Raw genomic sequence first — 17,693 nt, 5'->3', positions numbered from 1 at the left:
TCCCTTGGCACCTGCGGGGCTGCTTCTGCTCCCGGAGCCACGTGAGGTGCCAGCAGAGCCTGGCTGGCTCTTCTGCTTGCTCCTCATTGCCCTGAGTGCTCCCTGGGCCTGGCTTTGTGCCTCGTCTGCCCCAAGCACAGCAGGGAGGAGGAGGAGGAGGAGGAGGAGGAGGAGGCAGCAGCCCCTCTCTGTGGGGGATCCGTCTGGAGGCAAAATGGGCTTTTTAAGAACAGGGCCTTCGCTTTGCCAGCATGCTGCAGCCTCGGGAAGCCGCTGCCTCCCCTCGAGGCCGAGGGGCATGAGGGCGTGCGACGGGGCACAGGAGGTGTGCGAGGGGGCAGAAGGGGCGTGTAACGGGGCATGAGGGTGTGCAACAGGGCACAAGGGGTGTGCAACAGGGCACGAGGGCATGTGATGGGGCACAAGGGGTGGGCAAGGGGGCAGAAGGGGGTGTAACAGGGCATGAGGGTGTGCAACAGGGCACAAGGGGTGTGCAACAGGGCACGAGGGCATGTGACGGGGCACAAGGGGTGGGCAAGGGGGCAGAAGGGGCATGTAACGGGGCACGAGGGCGTGTAACAGGGCATGAGGGTGTGCAACAGGGCACAAGGGGTGTGTAACGGGGCACGAGGGCATGTGACGGGGCACAAGGGGTGTGCAAGGGGGCAAAGGAGGTGTGTGAGGGGGCACAAGGGGATGCGAGGGGGCACAAGGGGTGTGCAACAGGGCACAAGGGCATGGGACAGGGCATGAGGGCGTGTGATGGGGGGCATGAAGGTGTGCAAGGGGGCACAAGGGCATGTGACAGGGCACGAGGGCGTGTGATGGGGCACGAGGGCGTGTAACCCAGAAGAGACCCCAGACCTCTCCCCAACGGCCCCAGATGGGCGAAGCGGAGGGTCTGGGACGGGCGGGAGGATTCGCTTTCCCGGCAGCGCTGCCTACACGTGCGCGGGGCACGGGCGCTTCGGGGGGAGATTTCAGCTTTTCACCGTGCAGACGAGTGACAGCACGTGGTGAGGGGTCAGACGCCCGAGAGGGACAGCGCTGCTGGGCCCCGGGCCGCAGCATCGCCGGGACCCCGCTGGAGGAGACGCAGGGGCCCGGGGGCTGCTCTGCGACCGCGGTCAGCCTCAGCTGAGAGGAACGTTGGCTGAAGTGATGCCAGACCAAAACACAGGGCTGCCGTGTTAATTATCCGGGGCCTCCATACCGCCTGATGTTTATGTTGTGTTTGTTTTAATTAGGGCTCAATATTGATCTCGCCGTAAGTCACCCCGCTTTGGAGACGGCATTTGGTGCTCAGCGCAGCAGCGTCTGCAGCCTCGTTAACGGCGGCATCTCTGGCTCGTTTCCACGGCTCCCGCTCCCCCTCGGCCCCCGTCTTCTGACCCACCTTGTCGTACGGTGGGAGGACTCACGGCAGCTCCAGAGCCTCAGCCACGGAGGGGAGAAAAATAAAATTGCGGGGAAAAAAAGTGGAAGAGATGAAGTTAATGCAGGAAGCGAAGGCTAATTACGGGCCGGGGATTTTCTCGGCAGTGCTGGCCGGGCTCCAGCGGGGTAGGTGAGCTCTCCGGGGCGGAGAGGGGTCCGGTGGTCCCCAGTCGTCGCCGGCCGGCAGCGTGGCATGGGAGATGCTGGGCCCCGCGCTGCCCTGCTTGCCACCACCCCATCCCATTCCATCCCATCCCGTCCCGTCCCATCCCATCCCGTCCCATCCCATCCCATCCCACCTCATCCCACCCCATCCTGTCCCGTCCCACCCCATCCCACCCCATCCCATCCCATCCCATCCCATCCCATCCCATCCCATCCCACCCCATCCCATCCCATCCCATCCCATCACATCCCATCCCACCTCATCCCACCCCATCCCATCCCATCCCATCCCATCCCATCCCATCCCATCCCATCCCATCCCATCTCATCCCATCCCACCCCATCCCACCCCATCACGTCCCATCCCATCCCATCCCATCCCATCCCATCCCATCCCATCCCATCCCATCCCATCTCATCCCATCCCACCCCATCCCACCCCATCACGTCCCATCCCATCCCATCCCATCCCATCCCATCCCATCCCGTCCCACCCCACCCTACCCCATCCCATCCCACCCCATCCCATCTCGTCCCATCCCACCCCACCCCACCCCATCCCACCCCACCGCCGCGGAGAGGAGCGGGGCCACGCGGGCGGCCGCGGGAGGAAGGCGACGGAGGGGCCGAGCCCCGGCATGGCGCCAGGTCACGGCAGCCCGTGCCGCGCCGGCGGGGACTGCTGAGTTCCCCGGACTTGTTTTCATGGTCTCACCCAGCTCTGACCTGCCTCAAATGTTGACACAATGTCACGTTTCCGACTGCAGTCTTTCATGTGCAGCCGGAGGCTAAATACGGCTGCTGGTTCCTGGAAAAAGACGTGCCTGGCACCCTTTCAGCAGAAACCCGATCCCCACGCAGGCTTGGCACGGCAGCTGAATAACATGGCAATAACTCTTTCAGCAGCATTTCAACCCATAAATAGGGCTTCCCGAGCGACTCCTTGAAGCGAGGCAAAGAGGAGACAACGATTTTCAGAAAAAGCCAAAAACCAAGCCAGCGCGCGTGAAAAGTGCGTGCGGGGAGGCAGCCCGGCCCGGAGCGGCTCGCAGGCGAGCGGGGAGATGCTGAGCGCGGCGGGGTTCGTGCGAGCGCACGATTGCCTCAAAAGGAAAGCAACGCTCTTGAGTTTTTTTACCGTCCCGGTCCCGTTCCGTCCCGGCCCTGCGGAGGTAGGGTGAGAGGCTCCCTGATGGCGAGGGCCCTGGCTGACCCCGGCCGGGACACGCGGACACGTCCTTACGGCTTTTCCCCACCTGTTTGGAAAGCTCCTGCAGCCGAGCGCTGCGGGACGGGATGGCTTTTACAGGCAGCTACCCCGGGAGCTGCTTATTTGCATTATGCATGGACCAGGGCCTAAAATAATCTGCAGTGACGCACATTTTTTGCTGTGATTTTTTTTTTCCCCCCCCTTTTATTTATTTATTATTTTTTTTTTTTCCCTCTCCTGCTTTTCCAGGACTCCATTCCTTCTGAACGTGCCGTGCCTTTGGAGGACCACGCGTGGTTAAGCAGCCCCAGGGCTCCCGAGTCCCTGAATCAGCACGTCGGGGCCGGGGGAGCCGAGGGGGAGCGCTCCCCCCGGCCGTGACGCGGGGAGCAGGGCCCTTCTGCTCGGCCCTGGCTCCCGTCCGCGGAGCGTGTCGCTGCAAGCGCCGCGTGTTTACAAATGCAGGCATTGCAAGATCCCTTGAACTGTGTCCTAGTACAAAAGAGGCTTTGAAACCAGAAACACGTTGTCATGGCATGTTCCAGGCCAGCAGCGCCAGGCTGAACCAGATAATTGCTGCTGCTTCTGCCTTAGCTGCTTCGTCGTGGAAAAAGCAGCAGGTCTTGAGCAAGTCTTCTTTCCCTTCGGACGTCTGGTGTGATGCTCGGGATGGAAGGAGAGGGTCAGGAATCCCAGAATCCCAGAATCCCAGCATGGCAGGGGCTGTCAGGGACCTCTGTGGGTCACCCAGCCCAACCCCCTGCCCAAGCAGGGTCACCTACAGCAGGCTGCACAGCACCGTGTCCTGGCGGGGCTGGAATATCTCCAGAGAAGGAGACTCCACAGCCTCCCTGGGCAGCCTGGGCCAAGGCTCCGGCACCCTCAGAGGGAAGAAGTTCTTCCTCATGCTCAGCTGGATCTTCCTCGGCTTCAGTTTGTGCCCATTGCCCCTTGTCCTGTCACTGGGCACCACTGGAAAGAGTCTGGCCCCGTCCTCCTGACACCCACCCTGCAGATATTTGTAAGCATTTATTAGGCCCCTCTCAGCCTTCTCTTCTCCAGGCTGAACAAGCCCAGCTCCCTCAGCCCTTCCTCGTGGGAGAGATGCTCCAGTCCCCTCCTCATCCTCGTAGCCCTCCGCTGGACTCTCTCCAGTAGCTCCTCATCTTTCTTGAACTGGGGAGCCCAGCACTGGACACAGCACTGCAGATGGGGCCTCACCAGGGCAGTGTAGAGGGGCAGGAGAACCTCCTTTGACCTACTGGCCACACTCCTCTTGATGCACCCCAGGATCCCATTGGCCTTCTTGGCAGCCAGGGCACGCTGCTGGCTCATGGTCACCCTGTCGTACCCCAGCACTCCCAGTCCCTCTCCGCAGAGCTGCTCTCCAGCAGGTCCGTCCCAGCCTGTCCTGGTGCCTGGGGTTGTTCCTCCCCAGGTGCAGGACCCTGCCCTTGCCCTTGTTGAACCTCATCAGGTTCCTCTCTGCCCAACTCTCCAGCCTGTCCAGGTCTCGCTGGATGGCAGCACAGCCTTCTGGTGTAGACCCAGGCAGGACGAGCTCCCAAGCTCCGCAGCACCGGAGGCAAATCTCTCCGCCAGGTTCAGGTCACGTAGCCACAGACAGCAGGGCCGGCGACGCTGCCCCTCGCCTCGTGACACGGGATGTCCGCGTTCTGTCACCCTGGCGCTGGGCGGTGCGGCTCTCACGGCTCTCACCCTGCAGAGCTTCCCCGCCGCCCTGCCCCGGGCGCTCCATGGCACCCCAGGAATACCCACACGCCGCGGCAGCCGGCCAGGTAGACACTGCTAATTGGCCCCTGCATCGAGCGCGTCCGTTAGCGCCGTGGGCTCGGTGGCCGGGCGAGCAGCGCCTCGGCCCCGCTGGAAGTGGTGGGTGCGACGTGATGGGTGTCTGCAACCCCACACAGGGGTTTTAAGAAGTGGAGGGTAATACTTCTACCCGCCGTCTTGAAATATTTATTTCTCGCACAGTTCTCTTTCTCCTGGGTGTGTTTTTGCTCCGGGCACGTCACTCCGTGGAGCCGGCTGCTGCCATTACGCCCAGTGCCTTCAGACACAGCCAAACTGGGAAGCTCTGGCTGGGAAGGGCCCCTCACCGCGTGTGCCCCGTTAAGGGCTGCCGGAGGGGGAAGGCTGGGTCACGCCGCGCAGCCGGGAAGCAGAGGGCTGCGGGGCTGGCTTGCCAGAGGGCAAAGCTGCAGAACCCCTGAAAAGGCAGATCCCTGTCTCCTGCTGCCCTCAGGAAAACGGGACCTGGACAGGGTCTGTCCCGGGATGGGTGCTCCCGGCATCGCCGTACCCGGCTCGTCACATCCACACGGAGCCACAGGCGTGCCCGGGGCCCGGGCTGCTGGCAGCCTGCGGCGTGGCGGGCGAAGGCAGCTCGGGAGAAAGCAACTTGGGCGAAGGCAGTGCTGGTGAAGGCAGGCTGGGTTAAGGCAGGTCTGGTTAAGGCAGGCTGGGTTAAGGCAGCTCTGGTTAAGGCAGGCTGGGTTAAGGCAGGCTGGGTTAAGGCAGGTCTGGTTAAGGCAGGCTGGGTTAAGGCAGATCTGGTTAAGGCAGGCTGGGTTAAGGCAGGCTGGGTTAAGGCAGGCTGGGTTAAGGCAGGTCTGGTTAAGGCAGGCTGGGTTAAGGCAGGCTGGGTTAAGGCAGGTCTGGTTAAGGCAGGCTGGGTTAAGGCAGGCTGGGTTAAGGCAGGCTGGGTTAAGGTAGGCTGGGTTAAGGCAGCTCTGGCTAAGGCAGCACTGGTGAAGGCAGCTCTGGTTAATGCAGGCTGGGTTAAGGCAGGCCTGGTTAATGCAGGCTGGGTTAAGGCAGCTCTGGTTAATGCAGGCTGGGTTAAGGCAGGCCTGGTTAATGCAGGCTGGGTTAAGGCAGCTCTGGTTAAGGCAGGCTGGGTTAAGGCAGGCTGGGTTAAGGCAGCTCTGGTTAAGGCAGGCTGGGTTAATGCAGGCTGGGTTAAGGCAGCTCTGGCTAAGGCAGGTGGGTGTCTGCGGCAGGACGCTGGCCCCTCGGCCGGCTCCGCGCTGCCCCGCGCCCGTGCGTCTCCATCTGCCTCCGCGCTGCGGCCGGGGAACCCCGCTCTGGGGGGGACAAAAACAACGGCCGGGGAAGAGCTGGGTCAGCCACGTGCAGCCTTGGGCTTGTCCCCCGAGGTCGCTTTATCCGCCCTCCCGACCTCTGCTTTTCAGTCCGCTACCCAGGGCTGGACGCTGCTTCGTTGTTTTCCGAGCAGGGCCAAAAAACGGTGGCAGCGGTTTGTCGTCGCCAGCGCTGCCGCACGAGGAGGGAGAATCAGTTTTCTCTCTGTGAGACAGCTCTGCCTTTCCGTGGAGCGGCTGGAAGCAGCGCAGCGCGCTCTTCCCCCGTCCCGGGCTCTCCCGGCAGCCTCGCCGCGTGCCTCCTTTCTGCGGCAGCTAGAAAAAAGGCAAAGACGGATCAGGCTTTGGAAGGACTGATGAATATGCAAACAGTTCGGCCTGAAATACGACTTCTCCTTGTCACGGGGTACGCACCGAGTTCGTATTTGCACTTTTGCCTGAGGATGTCTGCAACACGAACGCGGGGCTGAGCAGCTTACGGAAGATTTAACTCTTATTTCTATTCCTGACGCTGAATCATTAATAAGGTTATGGCCATGCTCAGGGCCCTTCCCGGCGCTCTGCTCCCGCCGCAGCGGGGCTTCGGGAACCCGCCGGCGGAGTTGTGCCTCAGCCATCGATGGGCGCGCAGCGGGGGTAACGTTTCATCCCCAGTGGAAGCAGTGGCTGATGATTATCTCATGGTATTAGCACGTGTCGTTGTGGAACCGGAGCGGTTTGAGGGGAAACGTGACCGACGGGCTCAGGCAACCCCACTCGAACGTGTTCCAGCTGCGTTACGCTGCGTGGGTGACGCCGGGGCTCGACTGGGGTCCCAGTCACTGCCGCTGGGACCGTGCCGATTAAAACCCCCGGCTCGGTCCCGCTCCCGTTGCAGCCGGTGGGAATCTGTCGCTGCCTCCGGTGAGGGCTGGGACGGCTCCAGATTCCACTCCATCCGATGCGTTATTCCACACGATGACAGAGGTGCGGGGAGCGGGATTCCAATCCCTCACCCACCTCTGCTGCGTGGATGCTTGCCTTGGAGCTGGTCGGGACGCGAGGTGCCCGACCTGGTTTCGGTGACTACCCAGGGAGGGGATGAGAGGGGTTTCCTCCATGGTGGCTGCTCTGGGGGTGCGGGTTAAACGCGAGGTGCTGGGCAGCCCCTCCGAAGGAGCGTACCCAGGGGAAGTGGGGACGTGGGACGGGGAGGCAGGGATGCCCGGCACTGCTGCCCGTACAGTCACAGCGTTCAACTTTGAGCCTTTCCTACGAGGAGAGGCTGAGGGACCTGGGCTTGTTCAGCCTGGAGAAGAGAAGGCTGCGAGGGGACCTTAGAAATGCCCATAAATATCTGCAGGGTGGGGGTCAGGAGGATGGGGCCAGACTCTTTCCAGTGGTGCCCAGCGACAGGACAAGGGGCAATGGGCACAAACTGAAGCAGAGGAAGCTCCAGCTGAACCCAAGGAAGAACTTCTTCCCTCTGAGGGTGACGGAGCCCTGGCCCAGGCTGCCCAGGGAGGCTGTGGAGTCTCCTTCTCTGGAGATATTCCAGCCCCGCCTGGACAAGGTGCTGTGCAGCCTGCTCTGGGTGACCCTGCTTGGGCAGGGGGTTGGGCTGGGTGACCCCAGAGGTCCCTGCCAACCCCGACCATGCTGGTATCCTATGACTCTGTGATTCTGTGATTCTGTGACCACTCCAGAACGCCGGAGCCCCGGCTGACGAACGACACAGCCCGAGCACGCCCCGGGAGCCTCGGAGAGGGCCCTGGCTCTGCGCACGCCGGTCAGGAGTCGGTTGGGGAGGGTTTTTTTTTCTCTGGTTCTTGGTTTCAAACAAGCGTTTGACCTCAAAGCGGTACCGGCTGCTCCGGGGCTGAATTCCCCTCGGGGTGTGGGAGGGCTGCTGGGGCGGCTGCGGGTCCCACGGGGCCATGTCCTGCCCGGCCCCAGCGGCCGAGCCTTTGGGTGGAGGGTGACTCAGGGCCCTGTGCAGGAAGGGCTGCGGGGAGAAGGGGTGCCAGTGACCCCCCCCCCAGCGCTGCCGGGGAGCTGAAGCAATCTGTTTATCATGGAAAAACTGCTCTTTGCAGCAATTCAAATGGAAACTTCCCAGAATGACTGTTGCAGAGCTTTCCCCTTGAATCACCGCGACTCCGAAGAGCCGCTCTCTGAGGCGATGCCCTCGGGAAAGCCATCACCGGCCACGGCTGTGCCGCCATGGCTCCCTCCCCGCCGCATGGCCGCTGCTCTCGGTCTCTCCTCGGGACTGGAGCATCTCTGTCCAGTTCGGCTGGACGGCAGCGTCTGATGAGCAAAGGCAGGTCCAGGCATGCAGGAGCCTCTGAAGACCCCGCGTTGGGGGTCACCTTGGGGGGGGCTGAGCCCGGCTTTTGGTCTCGCAGACCACGGCAGGGGTTTGCCCCAGGTAAGCGACCTGGTGACCCTGCTTCGGCAGGGGGGTTGGACTAGATGACCCACAGAGGTCCCTTCCAACCCCTACTATTCTGTGATTCTGTGATTCTGTGATTCTGTGACCGCCGGCACGGAGGGGTCCCGCGAGCCGCACCGCTCGGTTTTGGGGCACAAAAGTCCCGAGGACGGCGGCCAGCCCCTCACCCCGCGCCACGCACCGGGCGCTCGCCCCAGCTCGGGGACCACCCCGGGCCGGCAGCGGTCGGCTGCCACCTCACGCAGCTTTTCCCTGCCCGCTGGCTGCCTCTCACCCTTTCCACGGTTTCAGTGAGTGTCCAAAGGTCGCGGAGAATTCAGCCTCTCCCGCAGCCGAATGAATAAGCGTGCAGCGCCTGACTCAGCCCGCTCCCACGTGCAAACCCGCTGGGCGCTGGCACGGTTGCCACGTGTGGCCCGCCACGCTCTGCCCACTGCCCATGTGCCCGGCGTGGGGACCCTCGCCCGGCACAGGGACCCCGAGGGATGCTCCCGGCGTGGCCGGGCAGCGCGGCGGGCACGCTGCGTAACCGCAGCTGCGTGTAAAGCTCTGAGCTGTCGTCCTCGCAGGGTGGGAAAAGGAGCTGGGTGTCGCAGGGGGTGGGCAGCCACGGAGCTGGGCAGCAGGGGCAGGTTGTGGCCCCCCAGCGAACCCCGCTGCTGCCCTCGGAGAGAAGCTGGCAGGGATTTTTCTTCATTTATTCCTGCCGTCCCCATAGTAACAGAGCAGCCCGGCACTGCGGCGCTGGGTGACATCCCCGGACGCTGATGTGCCCGCCGATGCCTCGGTGGGGTACGCGAGCCCGAGGACGGGTTTTCTGTGCTTCGGAGCACGCTGAGCTGTCGCTGTGTCCCCGCAGGCCTGGGACAGCAAACCGGAGCTGCCGGCTGAGGGTGGCAGAGCCGGGCAGGAGCTCGCCCCGGGTGAGGGACAGCGGGCGGCGGAGGCTTGGTCCCCAGGGCAGCAGCTCGTCCCCAGCGCCCGCAGCAAGCGATCATGCCGGGGCTCACGGGGTGCACTGGTCAGCTGGGCAGCCGGCACCAAAGCCGTGTGCCGAGCCCGAGCCCCGGCTGCTGCGTGCTGCTGAGCCATTAACCACCGAGGGGTTCTCCAGCTCCAGCAAACACCTGGGCACCTGAGGTCAACAGGAGCTTTTGGAACCCAGGAGCGAGGCGGAGGTGTTTTGAAGGAGACCGGCAAGAGCGAGATCTCGGTGCTGATCCCGGAGCTGCTCGGAAGGTGAGTCAAGGGATTCCTGAAACGGATTCCTGTGCCGCAGCACCGACCCATCCACCATCGGCAGCACTGCCAGGCCCCCTCGGCCAGCTGCTCGTGCTTTCCGTTTATATGAGATGCATTGGGCAATCTCCCATTAAAAATGTTTATGGGAATATGTAAATATTCACTTATACAGGACTGGTCTGGCCCAATGCGCACGGAGCGGCGGCGAGAAGGACTTGAGTTGTTAGAAACCTGCTAAGAAAACTGGAGCTGGAGCCTGCAGCGTGGTGAGGAGATGGACGTCCTGGAGCCTTGCTGGGGCTGAGGTCCTCGCTCAGGGGGATGTAGAATCACAGAATCATAGAATCATAGAAAGTTTTGGGTCGGAAGGGACCCTCAGAGCCCATCTAGTCCAACCCCCCCGCAGCGAGCAGGGACACCGCTAACTGGATCAGGGTGCTCAGAGCCCCGTCCAACCTGGTCTTGAGTGTTTCCAGGGATGGGGCCTCCACCACCTCTCTGGGCAACCCATTCCAGTGTTTCACCACCCTCATTGTAAAGAATTTCTTCCTTATATCCAGCCTAAACCTACCCTGTTTTAGTTTAAAACCATTACCCCTGGTCCTGTCACCGCTGTCTCTACTAAAAAGATTGTCCCCATCTTTCCTACAGGCTCCCTTTAAGTACTGGAAGGCTGCAATCAGGTCTCCCCGCATCCTTCTCTTCTCCAGGCTGAACAAGCCCAACTCTCTCAGCCTGTCCTCACAGGAGAGGTGCTCCAGCCCTCAGATCATTTTTGTAGCCCTCCTTTGGACCTGCTCCAACAGTTCCACGTCCTTCTTGTGCTGAGGGCTCCAGAGCTAGATGTAGCACCCCACCGAGCAGGACGGGGCCACCACGGGACTGGTGCCACCTCCCTCAGCGCCCTGCCGCAGGCAGCGTGGGCCGGGTTTTCCCTCGTGTGATTTCCCAATGGCCACAGGAAGAGCACGCACAGACCCGCTCTGGATTAAATCAAAGGAATTTTTTTTTTTTTTTTTCATGTGCCTTCTTACGTGCTGACCACCAAACCACATCCTTCGAGCCTGAGCGCAGCGCAGTGAAACAAAAACTAGGCCAGGGCTTTTTGCTCTTTTTTTTTTTTTTAAAAAAATTTCTTTTCCCTTAGAGCATCAGTTGGGTGCAAACCTGGCACGTGCCTCCCCTCCAGCCCCTCCGCTCCCCACGGAGCCCCGCGCATCCCCGTGGGATTGCCCCCACCCCGACTGCCCCGAGCGAACCACTTGCAGCTCCACGTGAAACCTGGGAATGATCCAGATTACGTCCGCTGAGCGCGGCGTCAGCGGGGAGCAAACCGAGAGGAGTAAGAAGTAATGACGTCCTGGCGGATCGTGTTGTCGGGACCTAGCACGACGCAACGTGGGGGCTGCATTTAGCTCTCACCCGACTCTATTAAGCACGCGAGCGTTTTACAGTCCGGCCGTGAGATGGGAGCAGACTGGATAGCATCATTCCTGGTTAACTCCGGTCTGAGAGTTCAGATCTTCTCAGCAGCTTTTGCAACGTTCACTTCTGAACACTTCAAATTAAATTTCAGACAATGAATTCTTCCATTTCAGATCTTTCTTCTACTACCACTAAAGAAACCGCTGTGATTACATGAAAGTTTTGTTCATAGTAACGTAGCAAAGGCTTTTTTAATTGACAGCCACTGTGTGAGCAACTGACCCCTGAAAGAGAAAAAAAAAATGAACCCAGAACTTCGGTGTGTGATAGATTACCCTTGTATATTGTCCAATCTCACTAAAATAGTGACATACATGTAAAAACGTGTAGATGTGGCACTTCAGGATATGGTTTAGTAGGAATGGGGGTGTTGGGTGCATGGTTGGGCTCGATGATCTTAGAGGTCTTTTCCAACCTATGATTCTCTGATTCTATGGAGCGGCTCCATCGCAAAGAGCCCCTGGGCGCTGGCGGGGGTGGTGGCCGCAGTGGGACACCGGTCCCCGGGCAGCGTCTCGAGAGCGGGGCTTGCATCAGTCGCGATCCGCCTGCCTAGGGAAGTTCTCACGTTTACAGAACAGAGAGCAGCTTTATTGTTTTATTTTGCAAACCAAAACCAGCTGGGAGTTTCTGAAGTGTCTGCCATCCCCGCAGAGAGCTGTTTAGTCATGCCTGGTGTGTATGCATGTGAGACAGAGTGCAGGGGAGGGAGTCTCTAGGACTTTGCAAAGATTAAAGATTTATGCTGACCCTTGAATCTGATCCAAGGCTACTAATCTGCCCTGATCCTATCGGCTGCTCAGGGTGGATCTATTTCACTTTCCTTTACGGCACTCCTGACTCACTCCACTCCCACTCCAGGCCAGCCCAGTGGGAATGGGAAGCACTACCACATATTTGTTTGGGTTTGCATTTAAAGCTCTGGACCTGTAGTGGGTGCAGCTCATAAAGGAAACCAGTGTGGATAAGATACGGGTGAGCTGAATGCTTGGAAACCACTCCCAAGCGCAAGCCGAAGCGGTTTGAAATCAAGGTGGAGCGAGGTACAGAAGGCACAATGCCGGGCAGCTACGCCCAGCGTGTGAGAACGGCATTTAAACCCAGGGTGGCACGGCGGGCAGGGCGTGCAGCCTGCTCCTGAGGGACACGGCCTTTTGCCTGGCGGGGTCCGTAATGCTGGGTGTCCCCTCACCCAGCAGAGAGCTGGGCATCGGCCCCCTCCGTCTGCCCACCCGCCCTCTCCGACGCCGCACTCTGCACCCCTGCGAGCTCTCCGTGGGGAGCTGTGCAGGGGGTGCTGCTCGCAGCCCGGCACCGCTCCGCCCGGGAAACGCCTTGCTTGTGCTCCATCGCTCCGTACTGAACCGCTCCCGATGCCTGCTGGAGGTTTACAGAATCACAGAATGGTTGGGGTTGGCAGGGACCTCTGTGGGTCACCCAGCCCAACCCCCTGCTGAAGCAGGGTCACCCAGAGCAGGCTGTAGAGGAGCTTGTCCAGGCAGGTCTTGAATATCTCCAGAGAAGGAGACTCCACAGCCTCCCTGGGCAGCCTGGGCCAGGGCTCCGTCACCCTCAGAGGGAAGAAGTTCTTCCTCATGTTCAGCTGGAGCTTCCTCTGCTTCAGTTTGTGCCCGTTGCCCCTTGTCCTGTCGCTGGGCACCACTGGAAATGAAAAACAAAGCGCAGAGAAAAATACAGACCTGATTTTGGTGAAGGCAGAACTATTCTCCTCTGCCCTTGCGAAAAAAAGTGTGGCAGAAAGAGAAACAGGAGCTTCCCACTCTTCCTCCCCCCGCAGCTCTCCTCTGCCCCAGCCACACGTGTCGGATGGGGCTGGAGGAAGGCTGGGGATGCCAGGGCGGCTCGGCCCGCGTGCCAGCGGGGCTGGGGATGGACAGCACGGCCGGGCACTGCCGGCGGCACCGGGGCCACGGGCAGACGAGCAAACAGCATCAGTCGTAGGGACCTGGCCCGCAGCGGCTGAGCTGCCGGGGAGGTGGAGAGCTCGGTGTATCCCGTTTCAGGTCCCCTGGGACACCCTGTTCTCCTGATCGCGGACGGTATGTAAATATAGCAAACGCAAAGCGAGGCACTTTCCTGCCGTGCCCTGCTCAGGCTGCACGCAGCAAGGGGCTGAAACGGAGCAGCGCAGTTGGAAACACCCATCTGCAACCGCGAAACAGGCATCGTGCTTTATTTTTAGTTTAAAATGAAGTTCCTGTTTGTAAGGCCAGAAGGGTTACAGGAAAAAAAAAAAAAATGACGAAGCGGGATCATTTACTGCTATTTTTCTTTTCACGTGTCCTTCCTTCCTTCCTCCCTCCTGAGAAATAGGACGTGGCCCATCGCTATTCCAGGCTGCGACGCTCGATCCCGGGAAGGCTGCTCTCCGCTCCGCGCGCCGAGCCCGCGACGCCTGGCGCAGCAGCAGACGCCAGCTCCCCGCCACACCGGTTGCCCTTGGTTTCGAGTTGCTACACGAAGGCACTTATCTCCCGTAAACGAAACGCCGGCTTCGCAGCGACGCGCGCTTCCTTTCTCTTTCATCAGAGTTTTGGGCTGCCCCTGCCAGGCGGGGTGAAGGGCAGGTCAGGCAGCGGCACCGGGGATCCCCCCCGTCCCATCCTCCGAATCCCCCCCTCTTCATCCCACCCAGCAGTGCGGGGTACACCGAAGGGTTTGCTCGGGTCAGCCAAACGAGCCTTTTTAACTAGCAGAGCCGAGCGCTGAGTCCGGTGTCTACCCCAGCGGGGTCGTGCGCTCGCCCTTGGGGTGCGGGTCACGGGGCGCTGCGGAAGCAGAGCTGTGGGACGCGTTTCGGCAGGCGCCCACGCGTTTCGCTGCTCCCCGCGCCCCAGCAGGGAGAGGTAATGGCGAGCTGGAGGGGGAGAGACTGTGAGCTGCGGCCGGGGATCCCCAGCCGAGGGGCTCCAGCAGCGGCGGGAGCTTTGGCGTAGGGGTTAGGCTGCTGATATCTAGGGGTTAGGTCGAGGGAGGTTCTCCTTCCCCTCTACACTGCCCTGGTGAGGCCCCATCTGCAGTGCTGTGTCCAGTGCTGGGCTCCCCACTTCAAGAAAGATGAGGAGCTACTGGAGAGAGTCCAGCGGAGGACTACGAGGATGAAGAAGGGACTGGAGCATCTCTCCTGCGAGGAGAGGCTGAGGGAGCTGGGTTTGTTCAGCCTGGAGAAGAGAAGGCTGCGAGGGGACCTTAGAAATGCTTACAAATATCTGCAGGGTGGGTGTCAGGAGGACGGGGCCAGACTCTTTCCAGTGGTGCCCAGCGACAGGACAAGGGGCAACGGGCACAAACTGAAGCAGAGGAAGCTCCAGCTGAACCCGAGGAAGAACTTCTTCCCTCTGAGGGTGACAGAGCCCTGGGCCAGGCTGCCCAGGGAGGCTGTGGAGTCTCCTGCTCTGGAGATATTCCAGACCCACCTGGACAAGGTCCTCTACAACCTGCTGTAGGTGACCCTGCTTCGGCAGGAGGGTTGGACTAGATGACCCACAGAGGTCCCTTCCAACCCCTACCATTCTGTGATTCTGTGATTCTGTGATATACTATAGTGCGAAGGAAAACAGGCGGTTTTGCTAATTCCCTTGCACTTTAGTTTAATAAAGTAGGATTTGTCTCGTGGGAAAGTGTAACAGTGGGATTTAGGCTGTGTGGGTCTCATGACTGGTGCTCGCCCAGCGGGGTGGGAAGCAGGGATGCATCGTTTGCATTCTGTCTCTGCTATGTTCTCACGTTTTCAAACGTAATTTCTGAGTGCCCACAGCTTCGGAGGAGATTTATTTGGGGTTAAGTTTATTAAAAAAAACCCATACACAGATATTTGTGATAAATTCTGTAGCCCGTTTTTTTCAGAAACCAGAGTGCTCTATGTCTCGGGGGAACCCAGGCGGCTCGGTTTGTTGAGCACCTCACGTCAAGAGCCACCTACGCTGAAAAAGGATGAAGATGGGGATGGACAGCACACAGAGGGAGAAGGGGCAAATTAGCATCTGTTACAGCCTCTGCAGGGAAACGAGACCCTTCTGCTTCTGGTTTTAATGAGGAAGGCCCAAAAAGCAATTTTAAATCTGGATCTGCACCAAATCCTCACAGTTCAGGGAGGTTAGAACAAGGAGTTCGGCCCAGTTTGTCACACAGAGAGCGATCTGCAAAACTCACATCCGAACACTTTTTTCCAGTGACAAATTCTGCCAAAGATGCGTGCTGGACGTGAGGCATTTTTCTTCTTTTTCATCCCTTTTGCTAATTTAATTTCCAGATCTAACCCAAATTTTTCCAGCTCAGACTTCCACGAGCTGGGTCGCCTTGTTTGCAGTTGCGAAGCTGCTGGGGCTCTGTTGTGCCCGAGACCGCACGTTGCAGTGTCGGAGGGGTTTACCTGCCGGCAACGGCAACGACCGAGCGACGGGGAGGCCTCGAGGTTGGACACTGGGTTGCTTTGTTGCCAAATGGAGTCAAAGTTTTCTGATGTGCTAGTGAGCAAATCATTACATCGCTCCTGCCCCTCTTTTCCTCATCATTCGAAGAGGATGAAAGCCAACCAGCTGTTGGGGTACGCACAAATACGCCATCGGTGAGGGCCCTGAGCAACCGGGCAGATTTTCTGAGGAGCCCTGAAGCAGCAAGGCACAGAAGCCACATGCTGGGCTCTTCCTTATTTTTATTCTTTTTAGTTTGTTGCAGGATAAGAGCTAATCAGAGTGATGCTCTCCAGTAGGCTTTTGTGTATGGCATTACAGTAAAATCCTAAATTCCCTTTCCTGCCGCCGCATATAAAGCAGGAATAACAAGGATGGCTGCAGACTATTTCTATTTTCAGGTGATTTAACCAAGGAGGAAATAACGGGATGGCTGGAAGAAGCAGCGTTTGATAGGGAATAACCTTGGAGCGTGGCTCGCTGACGTGACGGTGTGCGAGCTGCCCAGCTTCCTGAGACGACCGTGAAATGCCAGGGGGGAAGGTAACTTCCAGAGGAGACGACAAAGGACAGTAAAGACAACCAGAGCACGCAGAATCCAACGCAAGAGAGAGCGCAGAGCGGGCTGGGTGCTCTCCTCTGCTGCTGATCAAGAAACAGTTTCAGCATCGACACACGTAAAGTTCCTCCTGTTCAGTTTAGGGTCCCTACTAGGTGCTGAGGCAGTGAGCTGAGTATCTGGCTGGTGCAAATCGGCGCAGCTCCACTGACTTGGTTCGTACGAGGACGGTTGTACCTGCAGGCGTGCTCCTTCTTCCCCCACCAAAGGCAAAGGCGTCACCTGGGACTTGCCCCTCGCGCCTGGAGATGCTCCCTCGCCGCAAGGCGAGAGCACGGGCGGCTTCCCTGCGCTGATGCTGTAGGACCGGAGCAGAGAGCGACACCTGAGCAAAAACTCAGGCCTCCATGCCCATCGCTTCATGGTATCTGGCCTGAAGCCCGCAAGCGAAACCGCGGCTCCCAGCGCCTGGGATCGGCGCCTGACTCCGGCTGCCTGCTGCCTTCGGGCACATCGCTTCTCCTGTCGCTGCCTCAGCCTCCCCGGCCGTACGACACTTTGTGAAGCACTTTGAATTTCACTGATTCAAAGGCATTAAATGAGACCATCTCATCCTTCAGGCTTGATAGATGTTACGCAGCCACTGCGGCTGGGAATAAGCACCCCTCTGTCTCCCTCATGTCAGAGACGCCCGGTTCCCAGGATTATCTCCCCGTTTCGCCCGTGACAACACCAGGGAAAACCACAGACGTCCAGACCGCGGAGGCTGGGGCTGACACGTGGACATCGCCTTGCTGTTTGCGTCCATTCATCTCTGCTCACAGCTTACCGCAGATCAAATCCCTCGCTTCGGATTTATTACGTGCAATGAAGAAGATCTGCTGGACCCCAGGGTGCCCGTGCGCCCGGGGAGCGCTGGGGTGTGGGTGCCCGCACTGCCACGCTGCGCAGGGAGCTCATTCCGGGGTGAGGGTGAGGATGCAGGTGAGGGTGAGGATGAAGGTGAGGGCATGTTTGAAGGCTTCAGGCGAGGAGGACAGTTTTGGTGAGGTTGCATCCCCCTCTGCTGGAAAATCCAAGCAAAGGCAGACGGGCACCCGCCGGCCAGGGAGAAAAATGGGGTGAGAAAGGGGAAATCAAGGTGTGAAGCAAGCCAGCGGGCCCGGGGTCTGCAGGGAGCAGAGAGGACATCGCAGGCAGCCGGCCTGGTCTGCTGTTGGGGGCTCGTCCGCTGCCGGCCAGGATGAGAGGGTTCTCGTGGGGATGATCAGGCCCTCTGCAGAAACTGGGACCCCGTCTCGTTTGTGCCAGGCGTGATCCCGCTCCCCATCACGGGAACGGGCAAGTGGGGCAGCGACTTTGGCTGCTGGCAAACACACGCAGATGCCGGCTGGCAAGAGGGGAGATGGACGGAGAGGAGCTGGGCACTGGGTGTCCCTGTGGGACCGACCTCCTCTGGGGGCTGGGACACCGCGCTGGGTGACACCATGGGTCGGGCAGGTCCTCACTGCGTGGCAGGCTCTGACAGCAGCCAGAAAATCAGGCTGAGTCGCACAGCGCTTTGGTGCTGAATTCGAATTTCTTCGCAGCCCGGGAGGTGCCG

At 59.9% G+C, this 17,693-nt stretch overlaps 1 long non-coding RNA gene across 1 annotated transcript; it reads right to left on the bottom strand.

Moving 5' to 3' along the window:
• Window positions 1-1,224: 1,224 nt before the first annotated feature.
• LOC142362729 (uncharacterized) lies at window positions 1,225-2,910 on the bottom strand. The gene is made up of 3 exons (XR_012765251.1): window positions 2,741-2,910; window positions 2,329-2,544; window positions 1,225-1,435 (listed from the first exon to the last, which is right to left on the bottom strand). It is a non-coding gene; the product is annotated as an uncharacterized LOC142362729 (long non-coding RNA).
• Window positions 2,911-17,693: the final 14,783 nt, after the last annotated feature.

The sequence above is a fragment of the Opisthocomus hoazin genome, chromosome 11 (genome assembly GCF_030867145.1).
Source record: "Opisthocomus hoazin isolate bOpiHoa1 chromosome 11, bOpiHoa1.hap1, whole genome shotgun sequence".
In the NCBI taxonomy this organism is placed as follows: Eukaryota; Metazoa; Chordata; class Aves; order Opisthocomiformes; family Opisthocomidae; genus Opisthocomus; species Opisthocomus hoazin.
This window is presented reverse-complemented; position numbering and strand designations above follow the sequence as displayed.